The sequence below is a fragment of the Coenobita brevimanus genome, chromosome 26, assembly GCF_032717465.1.
Source record: "Coenobita brevimanus isolate Jiangsu-jjx chromosome 26, ASM3271746v2, whole genome shotgun sequence".
NCBI lineage: Eukaryota > Metazoa > Arthropoda > Malacostraca > Decapoda > Coenobitidae > Coenobita > Coenobita brevimanus.
This window is the reverse complement of record NC_136979.1, coordinates 14,020,557-14,038,216: the sequence shown is the minus strand read 5'-3', so window position 1 is coordinate 14,038,216 and position 17,660 is coordinate 14,020,557. Positions and strand designations below refer to the sequence as shown.

Genomic DNA, 17,660 nt, shown 5'->3' with positions numbered 1-17,660 from the left:
GAGTGGGGTCAGTGGTGGAGTGTGGTTAGTGGCGGAGCGGAGCTAGTGGTGGGGTGAGTTAGTGTTGTGGAGTTAGTGGTGGAGTGGGTTTTGTGGTGAAGAAGAGATAGTGGTGGACTGAGGTTGGTGGTGGAGTGAGATTGGTGGTGGAGTGGGGTTGGTGGTGGAGTGGGACCGGTGGTGGAGTGAGATTGGTGGTGGAGTGGGGTTGGTGGTGGAGTGGGACTGGTGGTGGAGTGGGGTTGGTGGTGGAGTGGGACTGGTGGTGGAGTGGGACTGGTGGTGGAGTGGGGTTGGTGGTGGAGTGGGACTGGTGGTGGAGTGGGACTGGTGGTGGAGTGGGACTGGTGGTGGAGTGGGGTTGGTGGTGGAGTGGGGTTGGTGGTGGAGTGGGACTGGTGGCGAAGTGGGACTGGTGGTGGAGTGGGGTTGGTGGTGGAGTGGGACTGGTGGTGGAGTGGGGTTGGTGGTGGAGTGGGACTGGTGGTGGAGTGAGATTGGTGGTGGAGTGGGGTTGGTGGTGGAGTGGGGTTGGTGGTGGAGTGGGGTTGGTGGTGGAGTGGGACTGGTGGTGAAGTGGGACTGGTGGTGGAGTGGGGTTGGTGGTGGGGTGAGACTGGTGGTGGAGTGGGGTTGGTTGTTGTATGGGGGATAGTGACGTAGTGGGGATAGTGTGGAGTGGACAGTGTTAGAGAGGTTGGTGGTGCAGTGGGGTTTTTGATGGAGTAGGGTTAGTGACGGAATGGAGTTTTTGGTGCAGTGGGGTTAGTGGTGAAGCGGGTTTAGTAGTGGAGTGGGTTTAGTGATGGAGTGGGGTTAGTGGTGGAGTCGGAGATTTGAGGAAGAGTGGGGTCAGTGGTGCAGTGGGATTTGTAGCAGAGTGGAGTTAGTGGCGGAGTGGGGTTAGTGGCGGAGTGGGGTTAGTGACGGAGTGGGGTTAGTGGCGGTGTGGGGTTATTGACGGAGTGGGGTTAGCGGCGGAGTGGCGAAGTAGGGTTAGTGACGGAGTGGGGTTAGTGGCGGAGTGGGGTTAGTGGCGGAGTAGGGATTGTGGCGGAGTGGGGTTAGTTGCGGCGTGAGGTTGGTGGCGGAGTGAGGTTGGTGACGGAGTGGGTTTTGTGGTGGATTGTGGTTAGTGGCAGAGTGGGGTTAGTGAAGGAGTGGAGTTTTTGGTGGATTGGGGTTAGTGGTGGAGTGGGTTTAGTAGTAGAGTGGGGTTAGTGGTGGAGTGGGGTTAGTGGTGGAGTGGGAGATTTAAGGTAGAGTGGGGTCAGTGGTGCAGTGGGATTTGTGTCAGAGTGGGGTTAGTGGCGGAGTGGGGTTTGTGGTGGATTGGGGTTAGTGGTGGAGCGGGTTTAGTAGTGGAGTAGTTAGTGGCGGAGTGGGGTTAGTGGCGGCGTGGGGTTAGTGACGGAGTGAGGTTAGTGACGAAGTGGGTTTTTTGGTGGAGTGGGGTTAGTGGTGGAGTGGGGTTATTGGCGGGGTGGGTTTTTTGGTGGAGTGGGGTTAGTGGTGGAGTGGGGTTAGTGGTGGAGTCGGAGATTTGAAGGAGAGTGGAGTCAGCGGTGCAATGGGGTTAGTGGCGGAGTGGGGTCAGTGACGGAGTGGGTTTTTTTGTGGATTGTGGTTAGTGGTGGAGTGAGGTTAGTGACGCAGTGTGATGATGGAATGGGGTTTGTGGTGAAAATGGGTTATGTTAGTGACGAAAAGGGTTAGTAGGGTTTTCTCAGAAGTGAAGATAATGGAGTTGGTTTGTGTTACGGCTGGTGAAGTTATTGGAGTTGATATATATTTTTTCTACATGCAGGATATTGATTAAAGATATTATTATACCAGTGAGATGCTGACGCACAGGTCACTTAACACATTCAGTTGGATGCCATATTTTTCATATTATTCTCGCCATGGTCACATGATTCCAATCTGCATCAGAGAGACGGTTTGAAGCTGTAGCTTTACATATCCTCTTCACTACTAAGGGTGTTTCCTATGCCGAATAAATTCATCTGTCCAAAGGAGGCACAGAATAAGAAAAGGCGTCATTGCAATCGAGGGGTTACCTCAGTGGCTGTCTAAACCTTTCCACATATTTCATCCCTTACTTTCCCGTAGCTACAAATAACACGTGGAATAAGGTTAGTTCGTGGAAAGGGGATGGTAAGAACTTTTTTTTTATAATATTTATTGTCTTCTTTCCCGAAAATTTGCCTTCCATCCAAATTGACTAGCATCATATCCTAATGATAATCTGTTGTTATAACAACAGATTATCATTAGGATATGATGCTAGTCATAGAGAAATGATACAATAAAGATGTTGAGCCGTAGCATTGTCTATTTCCGCCACCGAGTTCCATGAACCAAGTTACAAAAAACTAAAATCTCGGCCAAATTAAACTGTCGGTAATTTACTATAACGTGATACTTGTCACTCGCCGAAGACGACCAACTGGCATCCCTGACTGTATATTGCTATATAAGGTCAAATAGTTAAGTAAGTCAATCAATTGTCACTAAATCTACGTACAGTATCTGTCTACAGCCACACACCTATACCCCGGAAGAGGTGGCCACAAACGAATTGCATCCATGCCATTCTGTTCTCTGCCATCTTGCTGCCGTCTTTCCAACTCACACAGTCCTCACTCCATTCCATTCCCACACCTCAAAATCGGTCACCACTTTCCACTCTCCTCTTCCACCTTACTTACATTACACACATCCAGACAATTTTGTTTTCTCCATTCTTTTCACATGTTCAAAACATCTCAAGGAACTTCCAGCTTTATCCAGGACATACACATCAACATCACATCGCTTCATCAGTTTCTCATTTGTCTTTTAGTCTCTCCAAGTAATTTCACATGCAAAAAGGGTGGATGTCAACAGCAATAGCAAGTGCAAGTATAAGTAGGTAATTGCAGGTGTCAAAACTTCACCTTAAACGACCAGCTGCATCTGTAGTTATTTGGGTACTTGCGGGGAAAATTCCTGGATGCGATCTGGACAGAGGAGCCAGGCGAGATAGTGTGAGTGCCACAGGACAGGAAGGCCGAGTCTGGGGAAGGAAGGGTTAGTTTAAGTAAACTTATGTTTGTGTGTCACGAATTGGCGAGTTCTGTATCTAAACGAACTCGTGACATTGAACTTTGGTGAAAACCACTAATTCTAGTGGAATTTTCACTGTTTATCACTCAGTTTAACCGTCCCCGTATTCACCTGATTGGGAGTGTTTTCAGAACATTTTTCACTGTTTCATAAGTGATCGTCCTTGCGCACGACATTAGCGCTTTTGCTGAGTAATTTACTATGGGCGTGTTTTGCTCGCTTTCTTTTGTTAGCCGTTACCGGCTGGCCTCAGCCCTCGCCTCGCGTGTTTGAATTCAGTCAGGATAGTCAGGATTAAGACGTCGTGAGTGCAGGTTCGATTGGGCCCAGTGTGGAGCAGTGCCGCCGTTGTCCAGCGAGTTCCTGAATCTCAACTTAGACAGTGATTTGGCATAGAGGTTCAGTGTGTGTGGCAGCGTCCTTCCTAAGTAAAGACGTCCAGTTCATTCCGCTCAGCCCCCTTTTCTGACCAGTATTTTCCTTTCGTTTTTCCTAGGCTTAAGAGCTTAGCTTTTGAGTGAGCGAGTGAGTGTGTCTTCCTTATTTTGAATTCAATTGAGACTCATGTAACGTAAATTTATCTCATTGTAATTAATAAATTTTCATTTCTTTTCTTTGAGCTTGATGTAAAGTAAACTCGTGTTTTATTTCTCCACATTAAGCTTAGTCTTTGTTATCGCTCCTAGTTTGCATAACGCTTTGCATTATTCATAACTGGTACTTAGGCCAATCCTTTATTAACTTAAATCCGTTGTGCCATCTAGGAGTTAATGCACCGGCAAGAACTTGTGTATCATTAATAGCATTAGATATTGATTGTCAGGGGTGAAGTCACTTTCTCCAGAGGCTAACAGTACCAATAAACAGCACGTGTGAGTAATTAGTCTCTGCTGTGTACTGTTGAGAAAGTTTGTAAATTCTCGTCCTTAGAGAATCGGAGAAGTAAGCCGGCATAAAGTAATCATTGCTTGATTTTCACAAGGCAATTCATTGTCCTATTCTCAAGTAACATGTTAAAGTATCAAGTATTATTGAATATTATTCTTTAATATTGCGTATTCTCAAAACCTCGTGACAATGTGGGAGGATAACGTTGAATTCAGTCCGATTAGTTTAGTTTAGGTTAGGTTACATTAAATAAGGTTAGGTTTGGGAAGATTAAAATCATTATGTTAGGTTAGGCTAGGATACGTTAGATCTGGTGAAGGAATGTTTTGGGTAAGTTAGGTCTGGGTGGGTTAAAGTTGGTTAGGAAGGCTTTTTGAGGGGTAGGTGTAGGGATGGATTTAATTAATTTACGTTATGTTACGTAAGTAAGAAGGCTGGGTGTGGTGCTGTGGGTAAGATTAAGTTACGTTAGATAGGGTTAGATTAGGTTATATTAGGTTAAGTTAGGTCTGGTTAAAAAGACTGGCTCCGAGAGAGGAGTGGGTTACGTATGTTAGGATAAGTTATATGGTACAAAGGTTCAGTCCAAGGGGAGAAATAGGGTTTAGTTAGACAAAGAACAAGACTGTAAGAAATATAACTTTTGTAAGAGTGATGGGAACAAAAGTGCCTGCCTTGAGACCCACCTTGCCTAGGCTGTACATGGCCATGGCCGCTCCTGGGTATGATGTGACCGGTCTCGTTGCCTCGGGGTTGGACGTGGCCTCCAGCACCCAGTAACTTCTGCAGCATGGCATCAAACTCTGCCAGGGCCTCTGATTTCACTCTGTGGGGGATGGAAGTTCTGAGTGTTGGAATATAGCTGGTGTGGATAGTGTATATTATAATATTGTATTACTAAAGAGAGTCGAATCTCAGATTATGCTAAAACATAATTATGATTTGTTGCAAATAACAAAATATTAGTTTCCTAAAACTGAAAGACTACCATACCGGTATAGCCAGATTTAGAAGTTGAGAGTACAGTGTGATACCTGATGAGACAAAATCGTACTGACCTGGATTGTGTGCGAAACGCCTGGCTCTCACCCCACACACACTGCAGTGAGAAAAGAGGGTAGGTTAGGTTGGATAAGGTGACGCTACATTAATTTATTTAATTTATTTCAACTTGGGTTTGTTGAAAATATCTATTAGAATATTTCAGATGACGCAAAACTGTATCATGATAGATTGTTGTCTTATTAGGTTAAGTTAGGTTAGGAAAAACTGGATTAAGTAGAGCTATGGTAGGTCAAGGAAGATATGTTGAAGATGACGTTGTAATTAAGCTGTGTCAGTTGTGTATTAATAGACAAAAAAAAAAGTCGTTTAGTTTAAATTAGGTCGATTATGTAGGATGAGATTACACTAAGTTAAGTTAGATTAAGTAAAGTTAGGTTATTTTAGGTCAAGCTTAGTTGTGTGAGAGTGAGATTATTTTAAGCTGTGTCTGTTAATGTTTCATTACTGCTTGTAAGAGAAGTATAGGCAAGGTTAAGCTGTCAGATTATGATGCCTTTAGTTAGGTTAGTTTAGGATAAGAAAGGTTACAGGGGACTATTTATATCTAGAAACAAACCCCCATTTTCACTGACCTCGTTCAGGACATTATTCCATTCCAGACATAATTTTAACGGCAGAGAAAAAACACAATGACTTGAAAATTGGCTACCGAAACGAAGTGTCCCGTTTCCATATATTACCCTGTTCTAAACATTTGGACAATATGGCTCCGATTCCTCCGAATATGTCGAATTCCATCCTCAGTGTGATATGGCCGTAAGCCTTTAGTGGAAAGAATAATAAAAGAGTAAATGATGGTTGCTGCGATCTTACGTACTAGTGTGAAGAGAATGCATATGAGGCGGTGAAAGTAAGGTGTCATGATGGAGAATGTATAGGAGAAACTAACTGATAGTTGGTGCAGTCTTACTAGTGTGGAGACGACAAGTACGAGGAGGTGAGAGTAACGGGTCATGGTGAAGGAGGAGGGTGGCAGCCAGTGGGTGGTGATGTCCCTGACTGTGCCTCATTCTCCACCACCTTCACCTTAAATACACCATTCAGTCCACTTACTTCATCACCACCCTCACCTGTGACCTCCACAGCTCTGCTCTTTAAGGACACACTTGTTGTATAGACTATTGACGGCACCATTCACTCATTGGATGGGGTGTAGGTGGAAATGTCACAGTCTCGGTAATTTACCTTCCTCTCAATGTATAGCTCCATATGTACCCCAACTGCCACTGAAAGAGTCTATTACGGTTAGTACGGGTACTCATAATCTCCAGATATTTTTGATGTGTAAAAGTTTCAAACGTACTTTTTGAGTCCCTATATTCCTTTTGTAAAACGAAGCATTGATATAATTGTATTTACATTATATACAACTCTATTCTCAACACAGACAACTCAATCACTTTATGTTACCAAGAGACTTTACCCCAGCCCTATTGTTTGCTTTATTCCGTTGTCATGAAATGGGAGCGTTTAAATTTCTTTTCAAAGTAAATATCACCTTGGCATTCTCAACATCTTCATATCCTGTATTTTTAATTGCAGGCCTGAGCATGTCTGTTATACATGACTTTCCTTTTCGTCATATTAATTTTCAAGCTTTCATTCAGATGCTGCTCTTAGCTCATGTATCATTTCATTGTATAGATTATGATTTTTTCTGCCCAGCTCTATGAATTATTCGATACACTTAGCCATGAACATGAAAAAAACAACATCATAGGTTGCTGCAGTGCAGAACATACTATTTTTTTTTTCTTTTCTTTTGACCGCCTTACCCTAATGTCTGTTTTATTATGATAGTAAAGATAAAACTGAAATCGATGGAAAGAGCACATATATGAAAAAAATGTAATTTCCCATCATAATGTATATAAGCAAATATTATTACAGTAAAAAATTGTCATTGCATACTAGCTATTAACAGTACAACTTACACATCTTCATATACACAAACACACTTCCATAATTATTTCTTACTGATATTCAAATACAATCAACCTAGCCAGCTGCTTTCTTGCTCTAGTACCAATAGCTTCCTCTGTGATAAATGTTTTAATGTGATGTAGGCTAATAATTCTCTAGCGATGCGATACCAGTTTTTTTATTGGTTTGTGAATATGATTATACTTAATGGAGGCGTCAAACATGGGGTATTTGGGTTATCAAATATTCTCTGAATAGTACTACTGCGCGAGATGTTGTGTAACACAGCTGTGCAAATAACTAGTGGCGTTAAGTGATGTTTTAAGAGTTTTTTTTTCTTTCTGCAAAATTGGAATGCATTTCTCAGTTTTATCATAGATTTTAACTACACTCTCACTTGCATAGAGAAGGCTTCCCCTGTCTCTCTTGCTAATAAAAGTGCTCAAATACCTATAGCATTTAGATGTTGATACCAGTGCTTCTTCTGAAGGAAGAGTCTTTCCTTATCATTTAACATAATCAGTAATCTTGTAGAATTAGTAACAAGATATATTTGTTACGTTAATGTAATGCCATCTCTTTTTGATGAATTCCCGTGCCCATTTCTGCATCCGTAAGCTGCACAGTGGACTGTGACACTATATTTTCTAGATTCATCGGCTGACTTCAAAAAGCGCGGGCGTCAGGAGAGGTGCATTAACATGGCTGCCACTACATCAGTGCCTCCCTGGCGTCAGAGTTTTTGACATCCTCAGAACCGGAGCCGGGAAGTGTCCACCCAGCACCTCATCCCACGTTGCCCTCGGCCAACCTCTGGGCATTCTTCCCTCTGCGTTAGCACTGCGATCCTCATCAGTCAATTATGCTAAAAAAAAAAATCAGCAGATCAAATACTGTTCATTCACTAAACGTCGATTATCATGCCTTTACCATACCAAATTAATTTTAATAAATGTCCCATTTGAATGCTGTGAATAATTTTGAAAAACTTGTCTTTGTGTGTCACACCTTTCTTTATGTGTACTTTCTGGCAATCCATACATAGTTTAATGATAATTATACCATCTCAGAAAAGTCCTGTGGTATCTTTACACAGTTTTTTTTTTTTTTTTCCTGCTCGTTGTATTCAAAAGTTCTCACCACAACTGCATTTCATACGAACCAAATGATTTTTTTTTTTTTTTTTTTTCTTTCAATAAATACCACGCGTAAGGGTTTCATAATATCTGTAAATGTCTCGTTTACTTCGTTGATAGTCTGATATCGCTCAGGACACCGTTTTTACACAAAAAACAGAAGACTTTATTGATAATACATTTCATTATTATGGGTGAGGTTATGAGAAGAAGGAAAGTGATGAAGACAGGGATCTGAATATTAATGAATGGCGAAGAAAGAAGTATTTCAAATGTCATACATAAAATGATGCTATGTTCGTGGCTAACTGTGAAGAGGAACAATGCTGGGTTTGTCCATGTCTGTGCCTTGAAAGTTAATACAGATAAGAATAAAGTAACGGTTGTTCAGAGCGAAGATGACTCCCAGTGCGATCTTTTGGTAGCCTACATGGAGAGAGACTTGAATTGGTGAGACAGTTTAAGTAATGAGTAAACGTGGAAAGGAAGGGGAGAATAGGGAGAATAGAATGGCACAGAGAAGAAAAATGAATGATGCTATGAAAGACTTTTTATAAAACAGAGATCTTCGCGTGGCAGGTGCAAGTGGACTGCATGAAGGAGTATTTGCTCCGACATTGTATGGGTATGAGACTCCCCTGTGGCACGAAAACAAAAATTCTGGAGTTAGAGTGGTGGCGATTGGATTCTTGAGAAACGTGTGTCGAGTGCTGAGCGTGGATAGGAAAAGAAATACACCCATCTCAGTTTACTGGAGGGTTGCGTTCTTTAAACGGTCGTGTTATTTGATTTCCGTGTAATTTGTACATAATTATCCCATAACAATGAAAGGTAAGTGAGGGGGTTAAGGTGTAAAGTAGTAAATAAATGCGCATATTTACTCTACATAATGATTATCTACCATTTTGTACATACAGTCATCTCTTACCTTACAATGTTTAGAGTATTTATTATCTTGAAATAAGGCATTATTGGCTGACATATTAGTCATGGCGAACGAGAACGACTGGCAGTGCTAAGTGATCGTCGCACCTGCGAATGGCGTGATGTCCTGCTCTGCCTAACGAGACATGCAGACGGTGGTCGGCATTGATTCTGCATTGAGAGAAGCTCCAACATAGTGTTTTGTGGTTCGGCAAACTGATACAGTGCTTCTAACATCTGAATAATGAGTCTAATACGTTCAGAGAAGAATAAACAGACCATGATGAAGTCTGTTTACAATATATTGTCCGTAGCTAGTCATCAGATTATTCGACGGGCGACTTTATGGTACTAGAAAAAATAATAAGAAACATGGGACTCAAGGTCTATTTCTACAACAATCTTCATTATTATTTCGTCATTCCCTAACAAAATATTTAACTCACAGTTACAAAACTGATATTAATCTATCTATCTATCTATCTATTGGCAGACGCCTCAATCCCGTTTGGGGTGGCCACAAACAAATCGCCTCCAAGTCGCCCTGTCCCCCGCCATTTCACTGCCCTGCTCCCATCTCACACCCCCCTCTCTCATATACCTCTCCACCCCATCCCTCCATCTCATCCTCGGCCTCCCCCTCCCTCTTCCCCCCTCCACCTCACTCACATACACTCTCTTCGTCAGTCTTTCACCCTCCATCCTCTCCACATGGCCAAACCACCTCAGTGTGTTCCTCATAACGCTTCCTATCACATCCACATCAACACCACAACGCTCCTTTATATCCTCATTCGTCAGCCTGTCTCTCCATGTGACTCCACATGCTCCTCTTAAATAACTCATTTCCACTGCTCCTACTCTTGACTTGTGTCCTTCCAGCAACGTCCAAGCTTCACTTCCGTACGTTAGAGTTGGTATCATAAGACTGTCATGTAGTAACTTTTTCACTTCCATGCTCACTTCCCTGCTTCTTATCACTACTTTCAAAGAACCAGCAACCTTTCTTCCCTGCTGTACCCTTTCAAGCACTTCACCCTCCAAAACTCCATCCTTACTCATCACACTACCCAAGTACTTAAACGTACTCACATTTTCCAATTCCTCACCATCCAACCTCGCTGTACATTCACTGACTTCATCTCTCTCAAAGACCATCACTTTACTCTTCCCTATATTCACATTTAGATTCCGTTTCTTACACACTCTCCCAAACTCATCCACCAAGCCTTGCAGCTCCCCTTTGTCTTCACTCAACAACACAGTATCATATGCAGACAACAGTACAGGGAGTTTCCAAACACTATCCTCTCTCACCATGGCCACTCCAACATCCAGTACCCTACTTTGTACCTCTTTTATTACCCCATCCATGTACAGATTGAACAACCATGGAGACATGACACATCCCTGTTTCAACCCAACTTTCAAAGAGAAAAATTCACTTAGTTCACCATCCACACGCACTGCAGCCTTTGCACCATCGTACATACTCTTCACAGCATTCAACAACTTCCCATCTACTCCATATATTCTTAACACTTTCCACAATCATTGTCTATCCACCCTGTCATATGCTTTCTCCAAATCCATGAAAGCCGCATACAACTTCTTTCCCTTCTCTAGAAACTTTTCCACTAAAGATCTAAGAATGAATATCTCATCTACACAACCTCTTCCCTTCCTAAAGCCTCCCTGTTCTTCTCCAACTAATTTCTATGTTCTTTCTCTAACTCTGTCAGTAAGTATCCTATCATACACTTTTCCTATTATACTAAGAAGACAAATGCCCCTATGATTACCACACACTTCTTTTTCCCCTTTTCCTTTGTACAAGGAAATAATTATACCTGACTTCCAATCCTCCGGAACTCTACCTTCCTCCCAGGCCAATCTGCACATCTTCCACATCCATTCTACTACTATCTCTCCCCCATGCTTCAGCATTTCACCACACACTCCATCAATTCCTGGGGCTTTCCCCGATTTAACTTTCTTCATTGCTTCCACAACTTCTATCCTACTGATTTCTTCCTGTCTTCTCACCTCCCTCCTTCTCCCAGCCATTCCCCAGCCACTTATACTCTCATTACTTCCATCCTCTATATTCAACAATTCCTTAAAGTGTTCTCTCCATCTGCTCACTTTTTCTCCCTTCTCCACTAGTAATCTACCATTTTTATCTTTCACTCCCCTGATAACTTCACTTCCACCCTGTCTTACTCTTTTCACCTCTCTCCAGAACATTTTCTTACAGTCCCTCCACTTTACACTCAAATTCCTTCCAAATTCCTCATCCACTCTCTTCTTACTCTCTCTTACTAATCTTTTCACCTCTCTTTCTTTCTACATATAACTCTCTCTTCCGCCTCTCAACTTCTTCCACGCCCCTATTTCTCATCCATTCATTGTATGCTTTCTTCTTTTGTGCCACAGCCTGTCTCACCTCTTCAGTCCACCACGCTGTTCCTTGCACCCTCCTCCGTCTTCTCTTCACCCCACACACCACATCACATGCTGCACATATTTCTTCTGCAAATATGCTACACACACCTTCCACGTCTCCCATCTGCTCCAATTCATATTTGCCCAATCGTTCCTCCACTTCTCTCTTATACTCTGCCTTTTTCTCATCCTCTTGTAACCTTTCCACTCTCCTTGCAACTACTCTTCCTCTCGTCTTTCTCTTCTTCTATTCCTCCATCTTACTTGAATTCTAATTCTGGCCACCACCAAGTAGTGGTCAGAAAGTCCACTCCCCCAGCCTCTATACACTCTTGCATCCTTTACACATCTTCGCATCCTTTCATCCACACACACATAATCAGTCATTGCCTTCCTTTCATTCAGTTCACCACCCACCCTTCTCATCACTCGCCATGTATACCTGTGGATCATTTTATGCCTGAAGAGGGGTATTGGCTATCACCAACCCCCTCCCAGCACAAATGTCCACTAACGCACTCCCATTCTCATCTATCTCAGCAGGCACACCCCACTCACCAACTATTCCATCCACCTTCACATTCCCAACTTTATCATTCATATCACCAATGAAAAGCGCTGTCTCATTCCTTCCAAACTTTTCCATGCACATTTCCACATTTGTCCAGAACTCTTCTCTCACTCTTCTAGCACGATCTTGCGGTGGTGCATACACACACACAATCGCCCACATTTGTATTCCAACTTTCAACTTTACCCACACAATCCTTGACCCAACTGATCCATACTGTCTTATGCTCCTCTTCCATCTTTTACTCACAACTATACATACTCCTTCCTTTGCCCTCTCATTCTTACCTACTCCCGTACATATACCCCATCCATACTCCCATTCTTTCACACTTTCTCCTCTCCATTTTTTTTCAGTTATTCCACATACATCCACTTTCGCACCCTCAAGCACCTGGACAATCTCTCTCTCTTTCACCTCATTATTCGCTCCCCTTACATTCCAAGTTCCAATTACCATGTCCTTTGTCCGGTCCTCGGTCGTCATCTTTTGGTCAGTCTTTGTCCGAGGCTTATTGTTTGTTTTTTTTAGTTTGTTTTTAGTTTTGGTAATAATCGCAGTAGCCATCCGCAAGCCAAACTTGTTTTACATTTCTCGTTGCAAGCAAAATCTCTCACTCTTAGTTATTTTGGCTAATTACTTGTGAAAACGGCCTTTTTTTTTTTTTTTTTTTTTTTTACCAAATGCGACTTCACAATAAGTCAGAAATCCTCTGAAGTTTTTGCGCTCTTTCGAGAATTCGTGTATTTAAAACTATTTTTTTTTTTTTTTACAGAGCCGTTCTTCAAAATAGAGAGAGAAAAAATGGTAATTCAGTTTCGTGTAAATTAAGATTACAGTAATGTGATTCGTGGAAGGTATAGAAGAAAGATGTCTGTGGACAAGACAGCTGGAGAGAGTATGCGTAGACTGTTTGGTCAGATGAAGTGAGTGGATAACAATAGGGTGGTGAAAACTATATTATGTGGGTGAGCTTGAAAGTGGGAGAAGACATGGTAGGTAAAGAAGAAAGGAAGTGTGTGTGAATGAGAGATATGGAAGCTGACGAGGCTAGGGAAATGACAAGGGTTCACATTAAATGAATGATTTTTCGACGGACGAGTGTATGGCAAGGGTTTGCCACTCTTTCCTTTAACTTAGCAATCGTTGAATTGTCTCAGCCTTGTAGGTGCTGTAAATATGAAGCTACCTGTGGACGGTTGTACCTACCTTGTGGAGACAGGGGGTTGAATGGTGAGCGAATCAGAGTGTAACCCATTTTATCGGGCATTTTTGTTGATTATTTCTCCCGCTATCCTGTTCTTTCCTTTTCCTGGCTTCCTTTACCATACCTCACCCAGTGTGAAGGTTAAAAAAACAAATGTGTCGGGATTGTGATGATGATGATGACGACGATGTCATTTTCGTATTCTTTAACATAACCTTTTGTGAAGGACTGAACTGCACTATAATGAAGGCTTTTTCCTTGGTTTCGATATTTCTCTGAGTTTTTTGCATCTTGTTTACTGCAGAATCACCATCATCATCAGTGGTGAAGCCATCATCTCCTTTTGCCTTAAGCGTAGATACTTTTCGAGGCATTTTCTACTTCATTTTATACATTGCTGGGAAGGACTGTGTTTACCATTTCTCAGTTCTGAGCAAACTCTTTGATGATACTAATATAGTGCGTTTGTTATAACATAACGAACATTTCTTAACACTTGCAGTTGATGGCCCAATGTAATTAGACTGAAAGGTCGATTTGACCCATCTATCGGCATTACTAGGGTTCATCGAACTGTATTAAAGGTGTGGGAGTGGCCTAGTTACGTTTAGCAAAAACAGACCGACTCTAATATCTTTCCATTAAAAAAACAACTGCTCTTTTGATAGCAGCATACCGGTATCTGTTCCTCGATACATTTTTTGTACTCGTAGTCTGTGACCAGGTTCGCACTTTCTGTTTGTCATATCTCCGAACCTACTCAGACCAGATCAGCCAGACACTACAGCCAATAGAGTACTAAACAGGAACAGTTACATTACTAGGCTGCTAAGTACAAGTTAAATACCATTTCTTAACTTACGACTCGATATCCTTGAGTACTTCTTACACCACAAGCTAAGACATGAACTTAGAGGAGGCTTGAGTCGAGAGAGAAGTAGTACTCCATCTCTAGCCACTAGTAGTGTATCCCAGTAGTGATGCCTCCTTTTCCTTCACTGAACGTTTGAGCAGCAATATACACGTGATATCTCTTACCTATAATCTTTTCGAGAGGGTGATCATCTCATGTTATTCGGTTGGGACTGGCCGCAGTATTTTATGAGGGTGGTCTCATCACATGGGATCAACTTTGCCTCCTTTCTCTCCTTGTAAATCGATATAGAATGACCCATCAACGGTGGTATGCCGTGCTCCAAACCGTGTCATAGCTGATTCAATACACAGCTGTTTCTTCCAGAATATACTAGTGGCCTGATGAGGGCTTTGGCATAAGGCCCACATTATCTACATGAACTCTAGTGTATGGGACATCAAAGACAGGAAGAAGAACTATTAGCGCTACAGGAATAAGCTGTTGCTCTTACCGACCAGCTGGTAGTTGTGGCTAACCTACAAAACCGGGAAACGGCTTGGCAAATTCCATTACAGTAAACATGTTGCCAGCTGCAATACAGAATTTTTGTCATCCCAAGTGTCTTGCCACAGTAGAATCATGAACAACTGCTAGAATCTTTTGCCGTCATACATTTGGTACAGCCACTCAGTGCAAATTCTCCCAATCATCATTGTAAATAGCTTGGCGAGGGGGAGTCTCCAACGACGCATCAACACACCATTAACTTTTAAGTAGAAAACTCAGCCTCACATTCTTCCTCACTCACCGCAGATTCGGTCAAAGTTGCAATCTCTGGATCAGATCTCTGCATTTTGCCCAGTTAAGCCTGCATTACCCTACTCTATGGGAAGCCCTCAACGTCAGTCAGTCAACTGGGCAAAGAAAGTACTGGCAAGACAGAATACATCTGGTACCTCATTAGCATTAACATTATCTATCAAGAGGAGATCTTGCCATCATGGCTCTAGTGATAGCACAGGCATGAAACAGTGCTGGATATTCAACCCCCAGTTCATTTGTCCTTTCTTCACATACAGGACTCACCTGTTCTCTTACTAAGTCATTACCCAAGAGAAAAGTGACCCCTTTTACAGGTAAATGACCCGCGATGCCTACACGTACTGGACCTGTAACTAATTCTGACTGGAGCTTCACTTCAGCCAGGGGGACAAACACTTACTCGGTTATCCCCTGTAATAAAATTCATTCATCAGGCTCAGTTGCATCTATTATCCCCTTAAACACAAGAAACTGTTAAGCACCTGCGTCTCGGAGTTTAGTAATTTCTTAGTATTTTCGCCATCTCCTGACAATAGTCCATTATTAATGAAACTAGCAAACAGGCTGTATTGAGGGGAATCACTTACCTTACAGTTTGATGGAGGATGCTCTGATGGAGTCTTATTACCTCCTTCTTTATTTCCTGAGGGATGTGCTAGCCCATTCTCACTAAAGTTCAGTGATAGTTCTACAGGAGTCTGTCAACAACTGACTGCTCCACTCTGGCCTCAGATTCACTAAACACCTGCTGAGAATGTGTTTGACTCCCATTCAGCTTACCTATTTGTTATTATCTCTTTCAGTATTAGCAGTCCCCCGATTGTTCATCAGATAAACAGATTTAGTTCTGTGACGTCCTCTCATCTTCTTCCAGCACTCTTGCATTTCATGACCTCTCCTATTACAAGATTGACAAATCCAGGAACTTCTTACTGGTCCTGGGGCAACAATATCCCCATGCTCTTTAATGAAACTAACATGCTCTGGGGGCTACAGTTTTTCCTGCAGAGTCATTCGATTTAATATTGAGTGGTTTGCAAGAAGAGGGGTTTGCAAGGTCCAGTTGGTCCATTCTTCTATAGCTACCAAATGAATAAGACTTAGAATTACATTTGTGGAAATTAACATTAAAATCTATCACAACAGTTGTTTAAACCAGGTAATCAACCCCCTTGTCAAGTAGGGGAGTTAGAACATCCTTGGCAAAATTTCTAGTGAAATTTTCCAAGATCATAAGTTCTCTAAACATAGTAAAATCCCAGTAAATTTTCTTAGAGTGCAGCCACTGATCAAATAAATCTTGAAGTCCTCTTGCATATGCCACATGAGTCTTATCTTTTTGTTTGTATGTGATTCTAAACTTGAGCCAGTATGCTTCTGGAACAAGTTCATAAGGCCTAATAATTGTAACTTTTACCATCTCATAATAAGTACACTGGTCAACTGATAAAGCAATATAGGCCTCTTGCGCCTTAACCTTCGTTACACTCTGGAGTAATATCGACAAAGATTCCTTAGTCCAAGAAAGACGACTTGTCACATTCTTAAACATCTGGAACTATTTAGTGACATCTCTCTCACTAAAGGAATGGACTAAGTTAATGTTCTGTAATATTAAAGAGTCACTAGCAGAGGCACCACATGGACTAGGTGAACCGCCAAGCTGCCTCAGCCTGTACCCTTGATCTAGCTTAAGTTGTAGTTCTTGTACTTGAAGTTGTCTCATTTACAACTGAATTTTGGCTAATTCAAGTTGTGCACTGACACTAGTATTTAAGATATTAACTATACATTCTAAGCTGTTTCACTGTGAATAGATGGCTCTTGTTCCAAAATCTTAGGATTCTCAGCATTATCAACACTGTAAACAAATGGTTCTTGTTCCCTAAGCTCATAGCATGACCAGTTATGGTATGATCAGCCTCGACATCTTCACTCTCTAAACGTTGTTTCCGAAATTATGCTATGTAAGGTAAGCTTATGCTATGTAAGTTAAGCTTATCAATATGACTGAGAAATTTCACTCTTAAGACCTGAGCAATCAGCTTAAGCTCATCTGATAAGATTTTTCACCTCAGATTGTCTAGGCTCAGTTTGAAAAAATGCACTTACATCATCAAAATTCGTCAGCACTGTACTGCCAAAACAACCACTTTCCATAATAATTGACTAGTACAATTAATTTAAAGATTATTGAATATATGAAATTTTGATTGTTGGAACTTAATACATCATAAAAAAAAAAATAATAAATGGACCTAATATAAGGAGGTGTCTGCACAATAACTTGGTGAAGGGTACAAGATAATTATGTGGTAGCGATGATCCTTCACTTTAGTAAGAGGCATCCAAATTCTTGATTTTGCTGGGAATTTTCCATTGTATTTTTTGTGAAGGAGAGTATGGTCAGGATGTCGACGAAAGACTTTACTGAAGATGGTGGTCCTTTATTAACTTACTGTATCTTTATACATACTAGATGACACCAGGGAAAATTGGATTTGTTTCAGGTCAGGGCAAGACTTGAAAAGTACTTGAAAAAAAAAAAAAAAAAAAAAAAAAAAAAACAGACAATGACCATGCTCGCCCCAGTTTCAACGGTAGATAATTGTGCCAGGACTTGCAGTCCACTCCCAGACTTACACCTAGACTTACACCCTTGAAAGTGTTAGAACTTTCATGTAGTTTCAAGCAAATTAATAAGATGAAAGTATT

At 41.7% G+C, this 17,660-nt stretch overlaps 1 pseudogene; it reads right to left on the bottom strand.

Annotated features, from left to right (window-relative positions):
- LOC145393973 (transmembrane protease serine 9-like) overlaps positions 1 to 14,976 on the bottom strand; it is a 45,577-nt pseudogene extending 30,601 nt beyond the window's left edge.
- Positions 14,977 to 17,660: the final 2,684 nt, after the last annotated feature.